This window comes from Struthio camelus, chromosome 6 (genome assembly GCF_040807025.1).
Source record: "Struthio camelus isolate bStrCam1 chromosome 6, bStrCam1.hap1, whole genome shotgun sequence".
Taxonomy (NCBI): domain Eukaryota; kingdom Metazoa; phylum Chordata; class Aves; order Struthioniformes; family Struthionidae; genus Struthio; species Struthio camelus.
Window position 1 is genome coordinate 12,763,165 of NC_090947.1, and position 25,264 is coordinate 12,788,428.

General features: G+C 40.8%; 2 long non-coding RNA genes across 3 annotated transcripts in view; one reads left to right on the plus strand and one right to left on the minus strand.

Moving 5' to 3' along the window:
- Window positions 1–25,264, plus strand: part of LOC138067625 (uncharacterized) — a 123,247-nt gene that overhangs the window by 68,237 nt on the left and 29,746 nt on the right. The window lies entirely within an intron of this gene.
- LOC138067624 (uncharacterized) overlaps window positions 23,017–25,264 on the minus strand; it is a 183,562-nt gene continuing 181,314 nt past the window's right edge. Inside the window, exon 5 of the long non-coding RNA XR_011141854.1 lies at window positions 23,017–23,734. This is a non-coding gene — a long non-coding RNA (uncharacterized lncRNA). The remainder of the gene's footprint in view (window positions 23,735–25,264) is intronic.

Below are 25,264 nucleotides of genomic sequence, written 5' to 3' on the forward strand. Positions count from 1 at the left end.
CCTTAAATAGTTTCAATCAACAGGAACATTCAGCATATTGCAGAATGACCTTATGCTTCCTAGAACAAGCATTGATGGATAACAGCTCACAAATGTGGAGTGACATATCTCCACTCTGATTTTAATTGCCCCCAACTATCTTTGCAAAGCAAAGTTCACATGCCTGCATGTTTGCACACCTGGTAAAGAACGCAAGCTCTCGTCAGTGATCTCCTCATTAATCTGCACAGCTGAAGCTCTTACTTCTTTAATTAAGGAACATTTAAACAGTTCCCTCTCCCACAGACTGGACGTTCAGTGACTAAGCATGGCTGGACAGGGGGACGAGGCCCACTGGTCCTAATCTGCTGCCCTAATACCTGATTTAACAGTTTGTCTTTGACAGGCAGGGGATGTTCTCTTAATCGCTCTGATTAGAAATGGGAAATATGGAAAGGACAGTAATAAAGAGATTGTGCACGTAGTCATTTTGTAATATGGAGTAATTTAAGAGTATAAGTAAAAACCTTACTAGCAGGCACTATTTGCACTCATATCTGCTGTTACTTCTGGAGTAGCTCTGTGTATCTTTAACATGTTGCGCGCTTTTGTCTAGGTTAAGTCTTTAAGTAGCGGTAGGTGTCTAGGTTGACACTAAACTTTTCAGTGAATAAACTGAACGGAGAGTTGTGCTGTTCTCCTGTTTACCTTAATGAATACATATCAAACCTCAGGACTCTGTTTTGCTGAGTCAGGATTGGTTAACAGAAACAGATCTGTAAATTTTAATGTGAACTAAAAATCTGTTAGGTTAAACAGACAACGAATTACCATCGAGTTGCCACTGAAGTTTTTCAAATTTTCAGGCATGGAGTGATATCAAACCAGGTGAAATGAGATTTACAGTTAGAAGAATGTCTATGTAAGGTAGCAGCACTGGGGTTATTTTCTTGGAATGATTTTCATACTGAATTTGTGAAGTTTAGTAATTTAAAGATTTTTTTTTTTTTTAATTACTAGCCCTGGAAGGTCTGTTTTGACCCCAAACCCATGGTTATACATTATTTTCAGCTACATTAATTCTATGTTTAGAGTTAAAACCTATTTTTTACAATAAGCTGGAACAGAGTTCAGTATTTATTTCATATCCCTAATAACATTTCTAATAGTATAAAAAAAGTTTCCATTTTGCAAGGATTTAAAGATTGCTTTGTGATGAACATGAACAAAGCGGAATGTTCTGAAATTCACTGCAAGAGAAAATCATGAGAAGAAGTAACTGGTTCCTCAAAATGCTTTGTTGCTTTGCGTCCTCAGGATTGGACATTGTCTCTCCTCTTTAATCTTCTGCTGTGCATTCTCACATAGAATAAAATGCAGTGTTTTTAAAAGGTTAAAATAAAAGTTTTTGAAAAATCAAAATAGTTAATTCCTAAAATGTCAAAACAGTACCATTCAAGAGAGGTAAAAGGTTTATATCTGTCCTGATTACAGATACCAGAAAGGAGTTCATAGTGTGTGAATAGTCTGAATAAAAAGTTTGTGGAATTCAGTTATTTTACCTAATGTGACCATTCTGTAGCCTGGTTCAAAGGCCATTGAGTTAACCTGGAAGGCTTGCCATGGCTCAATGTTTAAAGGATGCTGGATAACATCTTTTAACTTTGTGTTCTCAGGGAAAGAAAAAAGGAGCAAATAAGTACTCATTCTATCTTAATAAACCTAGCAATAAATCTATTAACTTGTATTTAAAAATATACTAGCAATCTTGAAAGTTCAGAGGTGATCTTTTGTAAATTATTCAAACGCTGTTCATCCCAAGGTGTTGTGTAGCTAAAATGTTGGGTCTCACCTCACCAACCACAGAACTAGAAATACTCCTTTTGTTGCTGTGATTTCTCTTAACAGAAATAATATGCTTCATATCAAACTGCTTTGCTATGTTTGCTATAGGATGAATTCTTCTAAATTACATGCACATGTAGGTTTAGAAAGGTTCACAATGATTGATATTTTGCGTTGTTTGTGCATCAATAAGCTGAGATTGCTACATGTGATTGTTTTCTAGCAGTTCTTACAGATATTTTAAGGACGTGCACTGAAGCTTTTCTTTCTTTTGTGACATGTGGGCTGGAAAAAAAAGCAGGGGGCTTTTACAAAGACCTTACGATTATCACTAAATAATCTTTTTAAAATCTTTACATTTCAGCTTGCTCCTGTTTCTTCTTAGGGAAACGAATCTTCTCCTTTGAAAAATGAATTGTTTTTCTTTTCCAGTCTCCAGTTCCACATCTGTGTTTACACATCCCTCTCTCAGGGAAGAGGGAATACCTTTAACAGGGAAGCTGTTCAGCACAGAAACATTGCTGGGCTACAAAGGGGAATACGAGTAGTGTTTACCCTCTGATGATGCCCTCCCAGCTTTCATGTGGAATCACTCTCTTTCAGCTGCCTAGTCATGGCCTGCCAGAAATATTTGGCATGTGCATTTATATCCTTTCTTCCAGGGTACTTACTCTCTAGTCACAAGATTGTCACACCTATCACAAATGAAAATATATGCACTAGGGAGTATGGTTGTCTGAAGACAGAGTGAGCCCAAGGTTTTGAAAGGATGAGTCATTGCCTGCTGGCCGGCCGCAGGATGTCGAGCTTTCTTCAGCATTAGCAGTGAGGAGAGGAAAGTCTTGCATAGCACACCGAAAAGGCTCCTTTTTGTCTGTCCCTTTTTTATTAACTTGCCAGTTAAAAAAGAAAAGATTTTGTCTTCTTCATTTCTATGGATTCTTATAGACAGATGCTGGCTCTCTGATCCTCCACGCTACTGCAGTTCACTTTGCCCCTACTTTGCTCCAAGTACCTTCCACTGCGGGTCCTGGGCAGCCCTGGCCGAGACACGCGTCCCCTGTTAGTTGGCCTGGAAATCAAGCCTGCTGTTCCAATGGGGCTGCTGAAAATCAGAAGTAGGTCCGAAGCCTTATGCATAAAATCCTGCCTGAGCATCAGGGAAAAGAGTGTCCACTGAGTTCCGTAGGGGCAGGATTAGGCCTGAACTTTTGCCCATTCTGAATCCAAATCATGTTAAAAGAATATTCCCTTCTTCTGAGTGGTGCTGATTTCCTGCTGTGTTCACATCCAAAATTTGCATCCCAAACGTCCTATCTGTTTTATGCCTAGAGAGCAAGCCAACCTGCTGGCTCCTTAAGATGTGTGTTACGTTTATGCCTTCCTGTAGGAATTAATGAAACTTCAGGAATTACGATGAATGATATGGAGGGGTTTATGAATGTCTATCACAGTTAGTCATTCCTCTCATGGAGGAGGTTCGCAGGGTTTATGAAGGCTGCTTTTGCAGCTTCGCTGCCTATAGTATATGAACATTAAAAGTCCTGTTTCGTGTTGGAAAAATGGCTCGATGAAAAATAAAGGGAATGTCATAAGGAACATTTACAAACAACTTTTGTGTTAAGTTGTGATCTGATAATGGCTGTTCAGAAAAAAGAGACTGCTGTGCTGGAAGAGAGAATAGTCCTTCACAGAAAAGCAGTGATACATAATAAGAAAAGCAGTGCTCATATTGTGGATTGAAACTTGCTTGACCGTGTTTGATGTACAGCTTGATCCTTTAGAGAGTTTGATCTCTCACACTTAGAGTCCATGGGCGCTTTTTGATCCTACGGTTATAAACATACCACAGGACTTTGCTGGAACTAATCTTTGATTCTGGGTGCCAAATGAAGCCCATGCGTAAAGAGTTGTGAAGGAGTGACAACAGCAAGCCCAGAGTCTAGCTAACTGAGTTAAAAACTTCAACTCTAAATCATGGAGCTGAACAGCCCTTATAGTATTTGCTTTTGCTGAGGGATGGCCAACTTTTGTAAGCTCAATAACTGTTTTTGTCCCCAGCTAAGCATTCACGGATTGTAGTCATGCTTGCGGTGTTATATGTATCCCAATAAAGCTCTCTAAACCCAACCTCCCTCACTTCTGCACAACACGTTTTCCCCTAACTTGATGGATCTGGGGTTTTGGCCACTTTTTGAGGACTAGTCCCAGAAAAAAGGTCTTGTTGGCTAGTTCCAGCTTTCCAGTGATGATCCCTGCCCTGTATATGTATGTGTATATTCTGATGTATGTTTTTATATATAAAAAATGTTTTCTAGAAACAAGCCAAATACACATACCCTAAATAACGTTCCAGTCTTTTCTGTGCTGTTTTGCGGTGACGTTGGCTTCCCTTCTTTTTGCTACTATGATTCTAAATCTTTCTGTGAGAGTACTGTCTACCTGTCACCTGACATGCCGATTTCCATTAACTTGCTCTGAGAATCATCCTCGTCTAGACATACGTTTCTGAATTGTTTGTCCAATTTACATTTTTAAACAAGACAGTTTAAAAGGCCAAAGTGTATCGGTGCCCTCTTTCAGACGGAGACTGCGGACCATGAAACGAGTATGTCACATAGTACAAGTGTAAGTAAAACACTGTTCTATCGCTCATGCTTGTTTTCTTCCTTTAGACTTAATAGGGGATCAAGGTCTGAATGCATGTGAGGTGGTCTAGATCGCATATCCCCTAAATATCATACAGATTAACCTTGCAAAGGAAAACCAGGCTTTCCTGAGATACTGTTCTTGTTCTTGTCAGAGAGCGTTTGGCATTTTATTTTAATTATTTTAAACATGAAGTTGCATGAAGGCAAATTTAGAAAGTAGCTCTTGATCTTGAATTTCTTCTCAATCTAATGTTGTTGGGGAAGTGAAATACTTTTTTTGTTGTTGTTGTTGTTTATTTAAGGAGGGATTTTTGCCATTCAAAATAAACCCCTCCAAAACGCTATTCTTTGGAGGGGCACAGAATGAGGATGACCAATACCTTGCTGCTTCCGTACGTCTCCTTACACAAGTTGTGTCACCTCTGACACCCACCCAAGTGGCCAGCTCACGCATAGCTGGTGTGCCTGCTTGCTCTGGTTCTACTAAATGATGCTCTTCGTAACCTGACAGCCATTGTTCTGTATATCCATGGAACGATGTGTAATACCTGCTGACTGTATCTGTGTCCTAGTTCCTTCACCTTCGTGGTTCTTGAAATAGATTTCTTTGAGCTTAATGTCACTTAATGACAATTACTTTAACAGCTAGGTCCTGCTTTCTAGCACATGGGTTTCTCAGTCCTAGGATCCCTTAGAATAAGTAGACATGGACATTCATAAAAGCTTACTTTGATTAAAACATTGTGTGAAATTGAGATATACTGGGAGTAGGATCGTATTGGATGAAAACCTCCAATCACTGACTTTTTTTGTCATTAGATTCTGTGGCTCGAGGTCTCTGCTTTTGCTCCAAACCCTCGACTGTGTATAGGGCACTGAGTCAATGAGGCTTAGAAGGGATTTTTTTAGATGAAAAAGACATCTTTAATTTCAGTTATAGTGCCTGTTGATCCCCAGAACAAATATTAACTCCTCTAGAGATGCCATAGCTTTATGAGCAGAAAAGCTCTTCTAAATTACATTATATACTCACATATTCCTTAATAAGGTGGTATGAAAAATTAGATATGAATAGCAGCAGAGACCCAGAGTCTGGTCAGAGATATATATTTTTTAATTTAGGTGGTGTTTGCGGCTAAATGCTACACAGTATTTATGTTCCATGAGCTTGAGGGCTGATTGTCCCACAGGCAGGGAGAGCTATGAATTTAGAGGCTGTGGGGATAAGGTCTTTGCACCTTTATAGCCTGGAAAGAACCTAAATATGATTTTGGCCCATTGTGAGGTTTAGGTAGTCCTACAAAACAGGGACCTCTTTCAAAAGTCATACAGCCCAGCCCACACCCAGGGTGGCATAACATGGGACATTCCTTACAAGGTACACGAGACTAGCTGTCTTACTAATTTTACAGGTAGGAACATCTTTATTAGTCCTCTAAGCATGTTTTTCTACAAATGTTAGACTACCGATCTCTATTCTATTTCCTGATACCAAGTCCTCTGTAATATTACTGTTGATATTACTGTATTCTGCTAAGTCTGCAGCTCCCTCAAAAAGGGCTTCCTGGTATGCAGGAGGATGACAAATGCACCAGAGGGAATTGGTAGTGTCATGTATTTGTAATTACATGCATCAAGTTGTTTAAAATAACATCTTTGTTTGGCTGGCATTTAGTAAAAGGAAGGCTGCAGACACATACATTTAGGGCTCTGGCTTCTCAAGGCAATTGTTCATCATTTTTAAGATTTAAAAAGTAAATGTACATATTTGTACTCTAATATCAAGGCTTGTTCTTTACTTTCCAAATCCCTCATTTCTTAGTGACGTACTCCAAGACCTGCAGTCCTGTAAAATCCATTTCAGAGGTCTGTATTGCATGTAAACAGGCAGAAAGGAATTAACATAGCATGCATATTACTTACAAGCTACTTTCTCTCTCAGGGGGCAGTGAGCAATCAAACTGCTGCCTTATTCTGTGCCTGTCAGGGGTGAAAGTGATTTAGTCACGAAAGGTTCTTCATCGTTGCTAACAGGTGCTCCTCTTCACTCACTGTGTGTGACCACCCTCAGGGACAACAATGGTCATTTCTAGCTCTCATTGGTGCAAAATACAATTATTCATTGTTGTATAAGTTACATAAGAGGAATAAGCACTGTTCGATACCCCCCAGCCCCGTCCCGCTGGAAATGACAATAACATCATAGCCTGCCTCTGTGTTTTTCCCATTACTACCTCTCTCTCTTGTTTGAAAAGTCAAGTAAAGCCCCTTATGTATGGAGAGAAGGATGGGTGTACCCTGCTCTGACGGTTTGTAATCTGAACATATAAGATCGACAGAGCATTGAAGAAAAAAGTATAATATTTGTATTTCCCAGCTGAGAAAGCGAGGCACAGAAAGGTAAAAAGATTTGGGCAAAACTTGGCAGAGCTGGGATGTGGAATCTGATGTTGTGAGTTCGGGTCCAAAAACAGACCAACCAGTCAATGTAGAAGTGTCTCTTTAAGGCCATTCTTTGAAATGGCCTAGAAAAAGACTCTGTGCCCAAAGCCTTTTCTTATTCAGTCTAACAAAAGATATTTTCCCTTGCTCCTCTAACATTTTTAGAGCATTAGGCTCTACCACCTATGATCCTATACAGAAGAGGTGTTGTCTTCACAGCAAAGAAAAGAAAATACGCAGCCTGCAAGGAACAGTTTCATTCTTTTTTTTTTTTTTTTTTTTTAGTAGGAAATTAATTAGACTTAGATCTAGGAGAATGTAATTCTTATATGCTCTTGCTAATACCAAGATCCCGCACGTGTAGCCTTTAACTCATGTAAATAATCCCATGGAGGTAAATCTTACAAAGAACTACAAATTTGGGTCTATCTGATGCCCTTCAAAAACCTCTTGGGCTCTAAGTATGGCAGAACAACAGTCCTGAGTCACAGGCCTGTACCACACTCTCAAAAGACCTTGGGGAATTGGATTATGTTTCCGTGACTGCAGTGTGACTCTTAAGTGCAGGGCTGAAAAGATGCCTCCGAGTCCCTGACCTCTCCTTTGGGCTGACATTAACAGTTGAAGAGCTGTGTGGAGAACCACCTCAGAGAACTCATCGGAAAACCGTATTTTCTCAGATCATTTTTTTCACCAGGGCCCTTCTGTGACCCCGCTGACTCCATTACTGCAATGTGCTCCATAGGTAGGGCAGCAAGGGGCAGGCTGGACTTTCCTTCCAAGTATACTTAAACTACCTTGAACTGATCATGAGTATGTAGCCTGAAGCCCCACGTCTTACATACAGGCGCTGCCCAGTATGCTACAGATACTAACACCGAATGAATATTAACGTGGAAATCACCGAGGGGGGGGGTGGGGAGGGTGTTGGCATGGACACTGGGAGGAGTATTCCTTGGCTAATTTTGCAGCCCACTGAAATTCAGAGAAGACCACAAACACGGGAATGGTTACAGAACTTGACCGTGACCCCAGGGACCAGTGCAGTGGCAAGACATTTGGTGATATTTAAAGGACCTGCAAGTGGAGATAGGTGAGAATGCAAGGTTTGTTAGGAAAAGCGAACAAATTCCAGTGAAGTCTTTAACCCTTGCAGCTGTGGAAGTTTGGAAATGTAGTGCGAGTGTCCCTTAAAGGCTCAGAAACATACTTTTACTTGTGTTCATTGACAGAAGAGGGCCAATTTTTTTTTGTTTTGTTGAAGTTCCTGATTTTTTAAGTCAGCTGCTATGCTTAGAAGCCTGGTTTATGCTTTTTGAACATGTAGGTTGGCAGTAGAGCAAAAGCCTAACTTCTAGTGTGCTGAAAACCCCCTACTGTTCCTACCTCAGTCCCGAACACAAATGCTGAGCTAGCTTCCTAATTCATTCTTCTCCTTGGTTCAGCTTTGCTGGTAACTTGGTGTTCCCACCAGATTAACAGCAGCTTTTACTTGCAGCTGACACCCTCCCAGGTCAGGTCTCTGTTCCTGCCTCCCTCTGACCTGCTCCCACCTTGCTGGAGGGGCAGAGGAACCTTACCTGCCATCGCCGCGCTGCTGACACAAGCCAGAAGGGTAGATAAAAGGAGATCTGATTTGTGTTGGATGGTAATCTAAGTATCAAGATATTTTGCTTCATTCAGGACGATAATAATCAGGAACATATATTTTCCCAACTTCTGTTACAAGATTCTTATCTGTTGTTATTAAGTAGGGAGCTATCTGTCACGCGAAGCTGGTACTTTTTGCAATACTGCAAAAGCTCAGGGAAAAAACGCATAGGAAGATATATATAACTTTTGTTTGTTTAGTTTGTCTTTATGTCAAGAGTGACTAATTAATTTTAAATGACGTTTTATAGAAATTGTTGATACCCAGAGCAAAAACCTCATGTAACAAATTTCAGCACAGATGGTGTTTTGGTTGCAATTAAAAAAAGTGGGATGTAGTAAATGAGAACTAAAGAAGGCTTCAAATCCAATATAGTAAGGCTTGGAAGAAGGTTGAGAAAACAAGAACATTTTATTTGTTCAGAAATTATAAAGCTGGCTTCTGGTGGAAATAACACAACACCTGTTTTTAAATTTGGAATCCTGCCAAAACGAACTAGAGCTACAGGATGGGTGTGAGAGCGAACCTTACAGAGGTGAGAAGGCTCTTTTCTGAGTAGCAGAAGGAAACCACTTAGTCTGCACATAACAGTATTCAACATCTCCTGCATGTTTTGGAATGTCTCTCTTCCGGAACAGTACTGAAGTGGTGAAAAATGTTGGTTTTCTGGGTAAAGGGAAGAGCACAGGCTGATTTTTAAACACAGAATAAAATGTTTTCACTTGGTGCACCCTGCCTTGCCAATACAAACGGCATAAAGCTGAATTAATATTCCACATACTTTCTTATAGCTAATAAGCCCAGAAACATGAAAACAAGGGTCGTGATTACAAAGCATCAACATCGACGTGCAAATGTTCTATATATTGAACAGGATGTAACACTGAAGAGCAGTATAGCATTAGACATGAAGACTAGAATGGCTAAATGGAAAATCTGCATGGAATGTAATTCTCTTTTGTGCAGGGGCTGGGTAGGATAGGTGTTTATGGAACATCCTGGGCTTAAAGTAATGCTGAAAGTTGAAAGTCTACATGACTCAAGAGGAAGATTGGAAAATGCAGTGAATGTTACTAAACACAGAGAAGCCACATACAGTTCCAAAAGTCCCTGAGCTGAAGATGATTGGCAGCTGAGGGACTATTAAGGGGAAGTAGCATACATCCTTGTCCTGTTCTTAAGCTCGTCCCTAGCCATCTGCCGTTAGCCACTGCTGGAAATAGGTTACTGGATTAGACGGATCTTTGGTTTGATCCAGTCCAGATATTCTTACGTTGAGTGAGAAGAGATGATGGTCAGGAAAGGGCTTAACAGCAACATTTTGATTAGCGAAAATAATCGGTGCCCTTCTGAGAGACAAACAAGGTTGGTGTTTCATCGAACTGGGTGGATGCATGCAAACTAGCAGGAAATCAGATGAATATTTCATAAACTGCAAGATTTACCTTTCCTTAATGAGTGGAAGCACGTTTGGTTTTGGACTTGAAAGGCATCTAGATACTTGGCATGCATATGTGCGATTGAAAAGCTTAGATTTTGATAGAGAGAAATTCATTCAAGTTCATTGTCTCGAGCTTTAAGAATAATCTTCTATCATAATATATTCACATTTTATACTCAGGCTCCATTAACACTGTTTCTTTTACTGATTCCACTGCTGCTGAGGGACACGCTATTTTTTGCAAGACTGACAGGCGGAGACAAGCATCTGCAATGGGAAGTCCTTCATTTCTTATGTGTAGGTTTTGCTGGCTCTTCTAAACTAAATCTCAGGACAGTTTGAGAATCACACTTCATGTTTATTCTGTATGGATTCTGCAATGAAACAATAATTAAAATAGTATTTGAAGTGCTGAGGTTACTGATGAGAAGGCAGCATTCATTTTGGTTTCGGGATCATTCAGAACGTCCGCGATAGTGGATCTGACATCTAATGTAACTATCCTCCAAATAATTAAATTGAGAAAAGCGACACACTTTTCACTATTTGTAGGAGGTATCCTGAAAGAGACTAATGGCAATGGTTTTTTCTTTAAGAAAATGGAGTTTGGAAAATTTCTGCAAGATACTCTTGCACAGGCTGAAGGAAAGACAGCAGGGGGTTTTCCTGTGCTTTCAACTAGGAATCTTGAAGTGGCAATCAGCGCTTTTTACTGCAGCTCATACAACCTCAGTGTTTTATGAAAATGATCAAAGAAATTGGCAATGCTGAGGCTTTCTCAAGTGACTTCTGCTACTTAAAGAGAGAGAAAATTGTCACCCCTTTTGTTAAGGACTACAGACCACAAGCAAGCAACCAATTTGGGCTAGTCTTGTTTCTTGCATAATTTACAGTATGTACAGCTGTAACAGCAATTAAGGGTGGCAGTACATGGTATTTCTGTCTGTGTCCGAGGTAGTTACCCTGCTAGCTCTCTATTCCCATTGGATATCTAGTTGGTATCATTGGTAGATGTCAGGATATGATGTATCTGAGCAAGTGTACGTGTCTATTTTATGTTAAGATAGCCGATGTCCTAGAGTCTATTAACTTCATTTACTAGATCTCCACAGAATATAAATGAAGCCTGGGATGGGGACCTCAGAGGTAGATATCTATACTGGTGACCCGTGCAGTTTGGTGTTATGATTCACAGGTTTCTGAAGTAAAACAAGAATTAGTTTCTAGGAAGACCAAGTTATTTCTATAAGAACAGCCACATGGATTTTGGTTTCTATGGCTAGAAGAAATGCACAGACATCATAGAAACGCAATATAAATAATAGATGAATGCATAAAAATGGTGATATGCATATAATAAGTGCATTATGTTCAGGGTTCATATAGTGAATTGGAATAGTGTTCATTCAGAGTAACCAATGTAATATTTGTCTTCCTGTCTTACTGAATCAAAATTCCAGTTTCAGTGTCTGAGAAGGGGAATTGTTCTCTATTACAGACAGTATAGTGGGTCCCAGAGCTCTGGTAGCAGCTCTGGTAAGAGTAAATACTCCATCGTTAAGGTCTTTAATTCTCGTTGTCTTTTAGTACCATAGGGAACCTCAGAGAAGCACTGCTAGCCTTTGCTTTCCTAATTTTTTTTAGGTAAACCATTACTCATTAAAGACAATTAATATCAAACAGAATGAGAGAACTCCTTTTAGTAAAACCAATGTCCTCTTGTTTAATCACAAATACTTTGCCAAGAGTTCCTTCTGAATTACAGCACCTCAGGTTTTCAAATTAAATCTGACATCTAACCTAGCATTTGAAACACTAAACGTATGACTTCCTCTAGAGAGAAACTGTCTGTTCAGTTAAACTGCTGCTTTGCCAGGGGTCACCTAGTAGGAAAAGGAAGACTCCTTGGCAGACAGCCGTGTTGCAAAGTTTCTTTTAATAGCGTTTGAAAAACCGAAAGTTGTTGTTCCGGGGAAATGGTTTCAATCTGCTGTTAAAAATGATAAGAGCTGGCAGAGCGGCTCAGAGCTTGGCTTTGCTAGTGCACAGATCCTGCAGTGCCTCCTGGTCACTGGAGTGAAGGGCAGAAATGTAATAATCAATCATATTCCAAACACTCCACCTTTGTGAAAGGGTTTAGGCCGCTTACTTAGGAAATCAAAAGAATTCTCTCCCATGTGTATCGCGCTGCTCCTGACCTGTCTGCAGTGGAGGTTGGTTTCCATTTGCGGCAAGAGAAACAAGGGGAATAAACCCTTCTGGTACCCCCCAAATTTTTACTTTCTTAGCAAAATTTTGCAAAGCACTAACGCTTCTACAAGCAAAAAGCCCTGCCCTGAAAGTCCTTGTGAAAAGCCAGATGTCGCAGCATGCTTTTGAGAGTTCTGCATTTACTTATGATGTACCAGTGACGGTCTGAAGAGAAGGGATGTTCCCTGCCTACACATCGGGTTCGAGACGCTACTTCCCCCAGCAAGAGCGTTCAGGGTTGGAGAAGCACAGTTTGCTAGGATGGCAAAAAAACAAACAAAAAAAGGGTTCGTTAAGGCCTGCAAGGAGAAACGTGTGTTTCTCCGATTAGCCAGATCACCCCTGGTGCCACAGGCCGGCCCGTCCCACGCTTGCTCAGACTCGCTGGACGTTGCAAGTATGAGGTTAGGAAGATGACGTGCGGGCTCTTACACGCACAGGGCCTGTGTGCGGCTGACCTGGCTTCGGATTTATACTTTTACAAGTTAATATGAAGCTGAAAGGCTCAATTTGCTTTTGAGGAGCTCCTGTAAAAAGCAGCAGTCATGCAGAGAGAAAGAGCTTTGCATTTGCAGTCTTTTTAGAAGCACTTTAACTCTTAGGGGTCAGTTATTACTCCCACCTTAATTCTTTCACAGGTAGGATCATAGTTTTGGGCTAGCAGTTTTCTCCTTTTGCTTGCTTTATCGGAACTGGTCTGTTAATTAGATTCAGTGTTTGGCTCCCTTTACTGTGAAATATAATTCTGTTATCAGCGCAACCGCATTCTGCCCTAGGTGATTTCCACTTTGGCTTTAATCCCTTTTTTTTTTTTTTTTAATCCTATGAAATAAAGAGTATTTCCTTACTTGGGTAAGCTGGATAGCACTTTGGTCTAAATAGAGTTCTTTCATTTTGAGATTTCTGATATGCTAAACCTCTGTGAAAGTTTGATAAAAGGTAACTTCGAGGCTTTTAATTAATTATGTACAAAAAGTTGACAGTACTCTACTGGGAGGTGTTCCTAATAATCCATGCATGTAATATAGTGGGAACATTGTTTATAAATATAAATGAAATGGAAGGTCTGTAACCTTGGAACAAAAGAAGATGAAAAATCACATCACGGCTGGCAACCTCACAATTAAATGTTCTAAGACTAAATGACCTACTTGAAAGCTACAATTTTATCTTTGTTTTCCAGTAAGTTCCTGAATGCTAGAGGAAAAATAATCCTTGTAACAGCTCCTTAAAGCTCTTGAAGAGCGAAGCGAGGAAATGTTGTTTTTAATATTTCATATGTCCCACAAATGAAAAGACACACTCTTACAGTTCAGACTGGCTGAAAAATGCATAGCTCATATCAATCTGAAAGAGAGAGGGGAGAAGAGGAACGAGAAAGGTGTCAGTAAGCTAGATATAAAGGAGTGGCAAAAGGAAATTGAATGGCAGGGACAAGCAGAAGAAAAAGGGGTCACAGAACTGAAAAAGATGGAAAAAAGGCTGTTTCTGGAGAAAGGGTTAAGAATATTAACAAAGCAAAATGGATCTAAAGGAATAAAGGAAGGACCAATCCACAGATCGTGTTCACTTCTGTCGTCCAGCGTTCTGTGGCTAAAGAATCCTATTACTATTGGCCAGTATGGGATTTTAAAAAAAGCTTATCATCATCAGTACTGCACCTAGCTTTCTTATGTTTAGCAGCAGCAAAATAGCTGCCTTCTGGGAAAGGTACGGCATATCAACAATAGGGGATCAGGTCACTTAGAGCCAGTAGTTTGCAGCTACATTTTTTCTTCCGTTATAGTCTGCTGGCATCATTAAAGGGCGCATCTGCAACATGAAAATCACACTTCTCTCTGCTCTCATTAAGCTTAAAAGCAGCTCCTCAAGATTCTTGAAGTCACAGAAATTGGGGAAAATCTATTTTTTAGTTTCTTTCTCTCAGTGTCTGACTCTCTCAGTGAGGCCCATTCAATTCTTCACAAGGTTACAGCCATAGCGAAGGACAATACATGGCATGAAGAGCAGTAGGGAGAAAATCTGACTCTGAAAACCGCACTTGCCTCCCTGCTGCCCTTTGTTGCGCAGAAGTCATCATCGACTGTTGGTCTGCAGCAGCAGCAGCAGCACGTTGCCGCTCGGGCGAGCTCAGCCCAGCTGTCTCGCTGGACGAGGGGCAGCGAGGCCTCCCCTTCTAGCTACAGTCTGGTCCATTCACTCGTACCTCATTTCCTGGGAAGGCCCTTATGCAACTTTTCATTTTTTAAAAAGTGGTTAATTTTGGAAGTTGGCAAGTTCCCTTGAACGCTTGAACGTTCCCCTTGAACGTCTTGTCTTCTTCGTGACACTATTTAAAGCTTAAGATCTTTGGGGTTACTTTTAAGCATTGATTCTCCTAGAAAATCTTTTCATAAAACCCCTGCAAGATTTGTATATGTAGAGACCAAAATATTCATAAAATACATTGCTTCTCTCGCTCTTCGTTGGCATGTGCAGTACACTTTCTTTGATTTCAGCAATTCTCCAGACAGCCAAACTCCCAGAAGCCATGCTGTCGCGTAACAGAGGGGCGAACACTGCTCCTGCCACTGACCAGTGGAGCAACAGACCTGGGAATATGCTTTCCTGCTTTGCAGAAATGCAGTATACCGAGTGAAAAATAACTTGTTGCTAACATTTTCCTCTTTGTTTTTCATTATTTTAGACTGAAATACTCATATAATAATTATATTAAGTTATATTTGATTTCAAAAATAATGCTCTGTTTAGGATACATCTCCTCATTTCCAGTTTAGTCACAATAGCGTGCAAAGCGCCAGAAATGCACGGTGAGCTGGCGATGGCGATGGCAGGCACTGAGTTAATCTGCAAGGCAGCGCGATTCCTTTCGCTGCCAGGCCAGCGGCTCCCGAGAGATTTTTAACGGAGTGGGCATTAGGATTAATGCTTCAGGGAGACAGAGAAATATCTAGGGACGTTGGGCCTTAAAGCTGTTTATGTTTATTTAACAGCTGACTGATATTTATTTATTTGCTTTTTTTTTAATGCAAACGTTAGAAGAAAAGTGCCTTGTTTGAGATTTCTGCTTTGGAAGCCCAGAAAGAATGTGGGGGGGCTGTTTCGTAACTGTATTTTTAACCTTCATGTAGAAAAACTGAGGCTAATTTGCACTTCAAACTATGGGTGGAACCAAACCACCCACATACAGAGATAGTAAAACATCAAAAGGCCTGTAAAGTATGCTGGCACGTGTGTGTGTGTTTAAAGAGTGCACAAAATGGAGAAATCAGGAACACAAAACTAAAGATCTTTTCTAACTGGAGTATTAGTTAAAATAAGCAGAGCACACAATTTTTGTAGTATTCACCCCAAGCTCAACTGATGTGATATGGTAAAAATGGATGTTTTTTGTAGTATTCAGTTCGCTGAACATAAGCAGATCTTGTCATAGGAACAGGAATATTAAAAGATATAAATGTTACCCAGCTTCATTAATTCTGTTTGGCCTGAAAATTGTCTTTTGCTCTGGGGAAAATATTGAGATACTAAAGTGAAAGTTCTGAAAATGCATGATGAAAATATTAGTACCATGTTACTTCTGATACTAAGATTCAGCTCCATTGCATTAGACACAGCAAAAGCTCCTGGTCAAGTTCTGTCTCAGCAGCTTTGCTACAGGACCACTTCTTCTCCTCACTTAATTCCCTCTCTTGCTGACAGGGCAGCATATGGAAAATTACACTTTTGCCTAGTAGACTATTGGAGAGGTCTCCCAGCGCAGAGACACTGCGGGGCTGATATAAACGTCCCTGCACTACCTTGTCTTGTCAGTCCAGAATGAAGATAACTGGAGACGATGGGCCAGCACAACTAAATACTCTGAAGTGTGGGAGCGATAATGCTGCCCTCAGGGGCATCGTGGGGTATTGCTCTTGCCTACAAAAAAGCTCTTCTGTGCACCAGTGGAGCTATTCTTCTATGCACCAATGCCACTTATCTGTCCCGTAGGGTGCTAGTTTCTCCCCTCCTGATTTTCCAGGCTTTCTCTGCGGGCTGGGCTAAAGGAAGCCCCGAGGGCATCAGCCCCAAAGCCCCACTGCCTGGACCAGGCTCAGGAAGAGCCACGGCCTCGCTCCTGTCCTGGTTTAGGTTGCCTTTGCGCACTCCTCTAGGCACAAAGAAGCGCAACATCCCACGGATGACTCCTGTAGGCATACAGCCACTCCTGAGGTACACTGCAGACAACACAAGCTTAGGCCGGAGTTTCTTTTTTAACTTTCCATTTGGTAGGGTTCTTTTTTTTTTTTTTTTTTTTTTTTTTTTTGGCAGTAGGTAGAAATACAGACTATTAGAATACGGGCTGGGAACACAGGCAAAACCCTGTGCTGTAAGCTCTGCCTCTGCTCCCCGGCTCTCCTTCCGAGGTAGATCTGTTATCAGACATGAAACTGGAAATGCCAGAATGCCAGCCCGCACTTGATGGGCTTTTCTTTGGTTCAGGAACAAAGGTACTGAACATCTGTAGCTGATATTGCTATTTTTATATCAAAGCTTCCTTATCTACTTGGCAAGTGATTCAGGGATTTTCTCTCTCTCCTAGGGGCCCCTCCAATGTGTTTATTGTAGTCTCTCACATATCCTCGTTATGCTTTTTGCTCCACGTTAATAAGAAATGAAGAAGTCAGGTTCCATTGGTTCTCTTATCTTAGACAGCTCTTTTCAGAACTCCTACCAAAAAAGTTAAATGTCCCCTTTTAAGTGTCAGCCTTTTTGTTTCCCTTTCCTACTAGCTTTTCTTCTCCACTCTGTGCTCACGCAATCTCTGCTCTACGATCTGCACTGGCTCCTGTTAGCTTTTAATAAAATGATTAAATAAGCTATTGCAAGCTTTCATACATGACCCATTGCCTTAGACACCTTTATTATACATGTCTGTATATATATCTGTTCTATGATATGTGTACACATCATATACATATCTGCTTAGTTTTTTAGCCTTTTCTTACTGTCACTTCTTCCCCCCGCCCCCATTCCCGACCTTTTTGTGAAAGTGGGTTTGCCTTATCTGTTTTGCCAGATGATGTGAGCTGTGACTGTCTCTCATTAGCAGTTCTACCAGGATCTCTTGGCTGCAGTGAATTTTATTCTGCTTTCCTGCAAAGTCCAGTTCTGACATTTCTTTTTGGCTCTGCTGCTAAAAATTATCTCAGACACTGATGACTTCAAACTCACAAAAAATACAGATAGGCAGAAGCTGTGATATTTGGATTTGGATATGGGTTTTAAGTCCTAGTGAGTTCAGGATATCTTGGATCTGCCTAGTACAAATAGATAAAGGTTGCTAGTAAAACAGGGATTTAGGTACCTCTCATTTCTAATGTTCAGGAAGTTCGGAAGCATTCAGTTTGGCATCAGGTCCTTTTCTAAGGAATGACTTTATTTCCAAATGACCGAATGTCTATTTTTGAGTTGCTAATTAAACAAAAGTCATTAAAAATCAGCTTTTGCAATGAGATGGGGAATACTGCTGAGAACCACATGATTACTTCATCAGATTTTAACGTGGTACCTTTTTGGCCACAAACGAGAAAAAGAGCAATGGCATTTTTTCCCTGTAACACTCAACCACATAATGGCCAGATGTCTCTGATGAGATCTCAGAAAACACAGTGTCAAAGGGGGAAATAGGAAGATGAATTCGCTGTACAGCTGTGCACTATGCATCTCGGGAAGGAGAGGCTGGTTTTCAGTGCATAGATACAGTGAGTTTGGTGAGGCTCTGATGCAAAACATTATGGGACAGCTACAATAACTGCCAGTCTCATGTGTAATGCTGTCATGCTCTTTGGAAATCTTATGCCCTTTGGAAGTCATATTTTACAAGCCAAAAAGCTATCCTTTCATCTACTGGCATTGGAGAAACCAGTCTGCAGGTGGAAGAAGACACCTTGACACCTTCCAAGTCAGTGCTTCCAATTTTCTGAAACAATTCCACCAAAACTGAGGGTTCCTGGATTCTTTTTTATGAGCGCTGTTATTGATTCTTATGTGGGTATGTTCCCAGCTCTTCATGAGCGGGAAAGGGCGAGAATATAAAACAAACTTGTCTCTGAATCCATGCCCTCAGTGAATCAAGTTTTTACATCAGCTTTCTGCCTGTTCACTTTTGCCCTCCCTCCCCTTTTTTCTTTTATCTTGCTGGAGCTCACATTAAAAAATTCTCTCCTCCGTTGTTGATGATTTGGAATAGCCTCCAGCCTCCTGCAGTGAATTGTGTGTGATATGGCTTCGATCCGCAAGATATCTCCTATCTCGCTTCAGTTGCTCTCCCTTTTCTTTAAAATAGCAAGTCAATAATCACCATTCCTGGAAAGGTTTTTTTAAAATAATATGCTGAAAGTATGCTTTAAACCAGGGACTTCTACCCACATCCACTGTGAAAGACAGTAAAACTGTGGACAGAGCTAGCAGCACTTTGGAATTTTTCTCCTCCTTTTCAAGACCTGCAGGAGTGCACTGTTGTGGAGGGGTAATGCTGTCAAATGCTAGACTACCTGGAGTTGGAGAGGTGTGTTTGTGTGTGTGCGCGTGTGTGTGCCGTGTGCGTGTATGTAAAGAAAGATGCTAATCTTAGCAGATGTCTGGGGAGGAATTCACTCACTGCCCCTGAGCCTTAACTTCCGTCAGCTCAGTTTCATACCAGCTAAGAGGCAGGGTGGGGGAATGGGAAGAACACAAGGTGCTGCTTTGCTCTGTCCGTGCCCGAGGGGGCACGGAAAGCATCAAGCAGGAAAAGGAATTGATTGTTACGAAACTGTGACTCCCAATGTCCCAGCATTTCTGATCCATCCAGCCTTTCCTCTCTGCCTGTTCAGAGGGCTTAGTTGTATGGAGCTGTCAGCAGATTTTCTCCTTCTCCTGGGAAGAAAGTATCACCAGTTCTTGTGGTCCCCAAAGGTTTAATCACTACAGCTGCAAGGTTTGGTTTCTTCTTTTTTTTTTTTTCATATGCAATTTCCGCTTTTATGCATTACCAGGGAGAAAGTTGGATATGATTTTTGTGATCTTGCTATGCTCATACATTTTATTTACATTCTGACCTTCCTTTCTAAACATGATCTATGTGGACTACACCTCCATCACAGTTTCAGTAGTTGTTATAAAATGTGTAATCTTATTTAAATCCCCTGATTGTCCATCTGCACTGCTTTTAAAGACACTATCGCTGTATTGTACGTTACATTGTACATAACATTACATTTATATTAAAATAGAATTTTAAATTTTGTTCCAACACTTCTCCAAGTGTTTAAATTGCTGTTTTAGCACTGATACAGGAAGTATTGGAACGTCTGCCATTCCTAAACAGCATGTTAGGAGAAGCAGTAGCCACAGACAAGAGATTTATGGGGGGTTGTATCTGAGCGTGTGTAAAATCATATTAGATAGCTTTTGGGCAGTTCTCTCTTTCTACAGCATGGACCCACCAACACCTTGTTATCCTGTCAGGCATCTTCAGCTGTTGCACCTAGTAAACCCCAGGTGTGAAAGTTTATCCTGCTGGAACAGGTAATAACAAGCCGGGGCACCGTTTGCACCACCAGATGCTAGGCTGCCTTCTGAGGGCAGAGAATTTTTATTTTTTCCCAGTCTCTCCTAGTGGTTTCTCAGCTAGGTGTCACACGTGTTTAATCAGAAAGGGCCAGTCTCCAGCTAGTGAAGGGACTCCCAGATCTCACTCCCAGGGCTTACGTCCCCTGTTTTTTTAAAAGACAGAGGATACCTGATACTACTAATTGCAAGAAGTTAAGACTATTGGTCGGCTGTGCTGAGGTTGCCAGGCCATTTCCTCCTGATGCAAGCATTAACCTTGATGGAAAAGGGGAACGTTCATTCCTATGGTTCTGCCTCCCGTCTAGCTGGGAAATCCTTTTTCTGCTTTTGCATCCATGTCGTTGCTGGAATTATCTCCTTAAAAGAACAAGTTACAGGGATATATGTCTGTAACCTTTTGTGGTTTCATAGGAAGTCAGAAAGGTATTTAGCTGTTACATAATGAAGTTTTTCATCTGGTACCTCATATAAATATCAAACTTCATGCATGAATATAATTGCATAAGTGGGTGGAAAGGCACTTTGGTCATCTGCTAGCTCCAGTATGTAGAAACTGCAGATCAGTTGGCTTAAACCGTTTTTCTTTTTGGCTTCCTTCCCCGCCTTTTCCCAAACTAGAGAAGGAAGGGCCATATCACTTACATGAACAAAGTAAATGTCAAATAAAGGGAGAAAAATGAGTGAATGAGTATATGTGTATGCACAGAGGAGAAAATTTTGTGCAATTTTCTTATGACATTTCTTCCCTCTTGAGATGGATTTTAAATAACAGGAAGTAGTTCCTTCTTAGGTTTTACATAAATGATGATTACATCTTGTTGCCTCAAATCAATTCCTGTGACATATAGATGTATATGTATCAATATTTGTGCAGATACATCCACTATAGACGATTCATGGCTTATTTATTAACAATGGATTCTTGGTGTAACCGTTTTCTGAAAGTTGTCATGTAACCCCCTCATCCAATTTTTCTCCATTTATCAAGCTATTTTATTAAAAGAGAATACATTTGCAAACCTTGTGGAGATGCTTGTTAAATAGTTAAGAGATAGTAGTAGATTAATGTATTTTTATATCATATCGACATCAGTACCATGGATGCAATTCTGTGCACTGGGCATATCAACTCAGTTTTTAAGGCAGCAACATGTCTGGCAGGAGATTGTAACTTGCAAATGACTTGCACAAATAAGTCAATCTCAGTAAGACATAGTTATATTGTCTTCTGGAATATACTAAGAGCCTCATGTAGACTTATTGAAAACCTGCGCCCCTTCCTGCATTGGGGTGTTTTTGTGGGAACCTACAGTGAATTCAGTTATGCTTTAGACTAAGAGTTTTCAATTAAGGCTCTGACACCTGCTGCCAGAGTTATTTCCAAGGCCCATGCAGGTGCTAGCCAAGAGAAGCAAGTGTTTTAGCCGGGGGCTTTCATTCCATAGGCTGCAGCCTGCACTGCTGTGAGGAAAGCTTGAAGAAGTCACAAACTGGAAAAGGCTGGAAAGTACAGTTGTAAACCACTGACTTGTCTAAAGGGGAAAGTCGAGAGACTAGAACTAGAAGAATGTCTGACTGCCTCAAGCCTATTGTGGTAGGTATAAATGTTTACATTAAGGCATACCTCTGCTTACTCTTACCCACCTTTATGCTCAAATGTTTGGAGGACACTCAAGTGGGCAGTGCGTGGGAGGAACTAAGCAGCACTGGAAGATGAATTCAGCGTATCTGAATTCATCACTCTTTCTATATGATTGCCATATATAATCGCTCTTTAATGACTGAAGGCTGGCCACAGTTGGTGAGTTGGCTTTCTTGGCCTTCAGCAGTCTATCAGGTATCACAGTGTGGCTTTTGTGAATAGGATGCAACTGTATCCAGAATGTGGTGTTTAACTATATCAACAGCATCTACACTTCATGCCCAGCAGCACCAGCTGTTGGAAAGCTCGAAGAATTGATTTTTTTTTTTGTTTCTTTCCTCATTGTGGGGTACATGAACCAAATCAGATAGGGAAGATTTAGACCACAAGATGTGAAAGCTGGATATATCCATTTATATTTAACTATCTGATTTTTACTGTGTTGTATAGCTTACAGTTTTATGATGGGCTAAGCAAAAATGGAGTTTAACAAAACCATCTTTCTATTTCAGAAAACAAATACTTATTTTAAACTGTAGAATAAGACTTGACTGTCTGGAAATATTTTGGTTGCCTTCTGCTCTGCTTTTTACATTTCTTGGCTTGGCATTTCATATTTGATACAGTCATTGCACAGATAGGTTGCACATGCTTATTCATTTTATCCTGTGAACATAGTGACACAGTTGATAAAAAAGCGTCTTGGTATTGACATGAAATTAGCTCACCAAGCACTTCATTTCATTCAGAGGCTGAGTCAAGTAATCCAATTAACGGCACGCTTTTAAAGTAAGCACTACTTACCAATAGCACTGATCAGTGGGAGACAGAAGAGGGCTGTGACTCGTGTATGTCTTGCAGTAGAGCTAGACATATTGCAGGGTAACATGAGACAAGTAACATAGCTGATGGTGGTTGCAGGAGTCATAGTCCTGAGTCTCAGGCATCACATGACTCCCATTATAAAAATAAATGCAAAGACAAACTGTGTATTGATGTGACACCCGTGATACTGTAGTACTGCCACTAGAACGTGAGCCTTGTTAGAAGAAGAATTGGATGAGGACCTGGCTTGAGTTTATTAGTAGGAAGATAGAAAAGCTTGTAACACGTTGTGCCTCTCGATGCTCATCACTTCAGTGCGCGCTTGTGCTGCTGGACTGTTTGTACAGCAAAGCAGCTGGTATTCTGCAGTGGGATATACAACTGGCTGTGGATGAAAGCAGTGTCTTACAGAGAGGCCTTGCAGAAATTGGTGGATATATTTACAATGCTGTAAACATTAGGGGCACAAATATTAGATTCCATGGCTTAATACCAAGGAAGGCTCCCATCTTTGGTATTTGTTTGTATTTTATGCCATCATCCTTGAAGCATGTTCTTTTATTTCTATGACTTCCTGCATTCTTTAGAGCAAGCACACACATGTTTTGTCATCATTCAAATTAAGTAAGGAAAACCACAGACTAACTTTGGTCAAAGAACAACAGCATTTTAAGTTATTTCTCAGGCTGGTGGCAATTTCTCAAACTAAAAATTAAAGCATTGCTTAAGCAGGTTAAGCTTCAAAAAAAAAAAAAACTTTTTGGGTACGAAAAGCTGGACGTTGTACAAACATAATCTTTTCCACTGAAAGATACCTAAATGTTTATTTGGGGTGGTTGTTGGTGTTTTCAAGACGATTACAAAACATTTCATTCAGCAAAACCAAATTTTCTATGAAGAACGTTCTACCTCATTTGAAAATAAACCTGGGGAAAAAAAGAGATGTCTATGTGCTATTTAAGAAAAGGAAAAATGAGTCTCTAAAGCCAAAATATTCATATGTTAGTTTTTCGTACAAAGCTATTTTGACCATTTCCATTCTGTTTTTCAGTTTTTCTGTCTTTTTTGCCTGGGCATTTTTAGACGTTCTCCATATTGCGCTTCTGAATAAAGCTAAAACTGTCTAGTTAAGTGATAACTTTAACATTCAGCATTTACTTCTCCTGTGTGATACACATAAAAGAGTCAGCTTCCCATTTTCATTAATTCTGATTACCCAGTCATTTCTAACTGTTAATTAACTAGCATGATCAAATAATTTGTGGCATTATTTTAAGACATTGATCAGCCTAATTTTGAACTCGGAAGTCACATGCAGTTCTGCAGCAACCCCTTACATGAATGCCGATGTAATTGGCTCCCTCGGAGATAATCCCTGTAATCACATACATCAGTAACAACATCAGGAGTCCCTGTCAACGAGAACAGAATACGATCGGCCAAGTTAGCTTCTCGCTAGACTGAGGTAGTAAAATAAGAGAAACACCATCATGGAAGTTGAGAGGAAACTTCTTCCTGAAATAGGTTTGTAGAAGGCAAATCCTGGGAATGTTTTTTCTTCCCGCAGGTGCTAAGTGCTTTTATCACCAGGAAAAAAATTAAGCCTCAGGTGCTGACTCATCTGCTGGTACTGATGTTGCAGCTATTCCTCACTCCAGGGCAAACTCCTGAATAGCTTTTAGCAGATATACTTTCAGGCTGGTGAACTCGCGTTACCTAATTTAAGAAAGAGTTGGGATATCCTCTGTCAGCCCGAGGAAAGATACACAGAATAGAAGGATCACGAAGAGCTTTGTGTGTTCCAGAAAGCTCCTGTGCATCTCTGGGCCTATCGGTGCTGCGTAACAGAGGGTGAGAATAAATCCCTGGCTGGGAGGCAGGTTTGCAGCTGAGTCGCTGAGGTCTGAAAGAAGTACGGCTCAGCGAGCTCAAGCTCGAGGCCCTCTTTCTTCCGGTGCATGCGGCCTAAGTGGTGACAAAACCAGGGACCAGCCCTGCCGAGTCGCTCTCACCCCCCCTCGAGGGGCAGCTGGTGAGCAGAGCGCTGCAGGCAGCGTTGCAGGTGGGGCACGTGCAGCAGCTTCTTACAGTTCTCTGTTTTGCTCTCTGCTGTTATGCTCTAGATCAGTGTTTTCAATACAGGAGCTTTAGATCCCTGGAGGCCTGTGAACTCTTTTTGGAGTTTCACAGCAAATAACGAAGAAAATCAAACCTATTTCTAGAAAAGGTAAATTCATTATTCAGCCAGCATTATTTCATAAGGAGCTTTTTAGAGATTGGAAAACTGACAGAAACTGAGAACATGGGTCTAAATATAACAAAGACATTTCTGAACTTCCTCCTCTTACGGTTCTTGCCACTGGGTATCGTATGGGTTCATACGACGTCTTAACTCTGCCAGTAAAATAAATCAGGGTTGTTGTGCTTCCTCACCCAGCCCTGCCCCGTGACTTGGAGACAAGCTGCAGTCAGCTCAAGGCTGGCTACTGCTGTCAGGGGCCAGTAGCCTAAGTTCTGCTCACAGATCCTGGGATATAAATCGGGCAACGTCTGGCTCGAACAGGCTTGTAAGGTGTTTTGGGAAGGAGTCGCTAAACGGGGAAAGGCAGTCGGTTTTCAAGGGGTCTGAAGTCGGTGTTTTGTGCGACTTAGGAAGTTTCTCACTACCTCTGGCAATCAGGTCATGAAGTTATAGCTTCCTGTTTTTAAAGGTAACAGAAAAAGAGCTGAAATTGAAGTAAAGAACAAGTTTCAGAATCCTTTGTAGGATCTGTATTGTCATTACGCATAGGATAGAATGTACTGTGCTTTCATTTTTCTTATAAAATAGGCCTTCAGTGATGAACAAACACACATCTTAAAAATATCGCATTTGTTTTCAGTAAAGCTGGATGTAACAACACCAGAAATATCATATACTGCAGGCTGTTGAAGAGATTTTT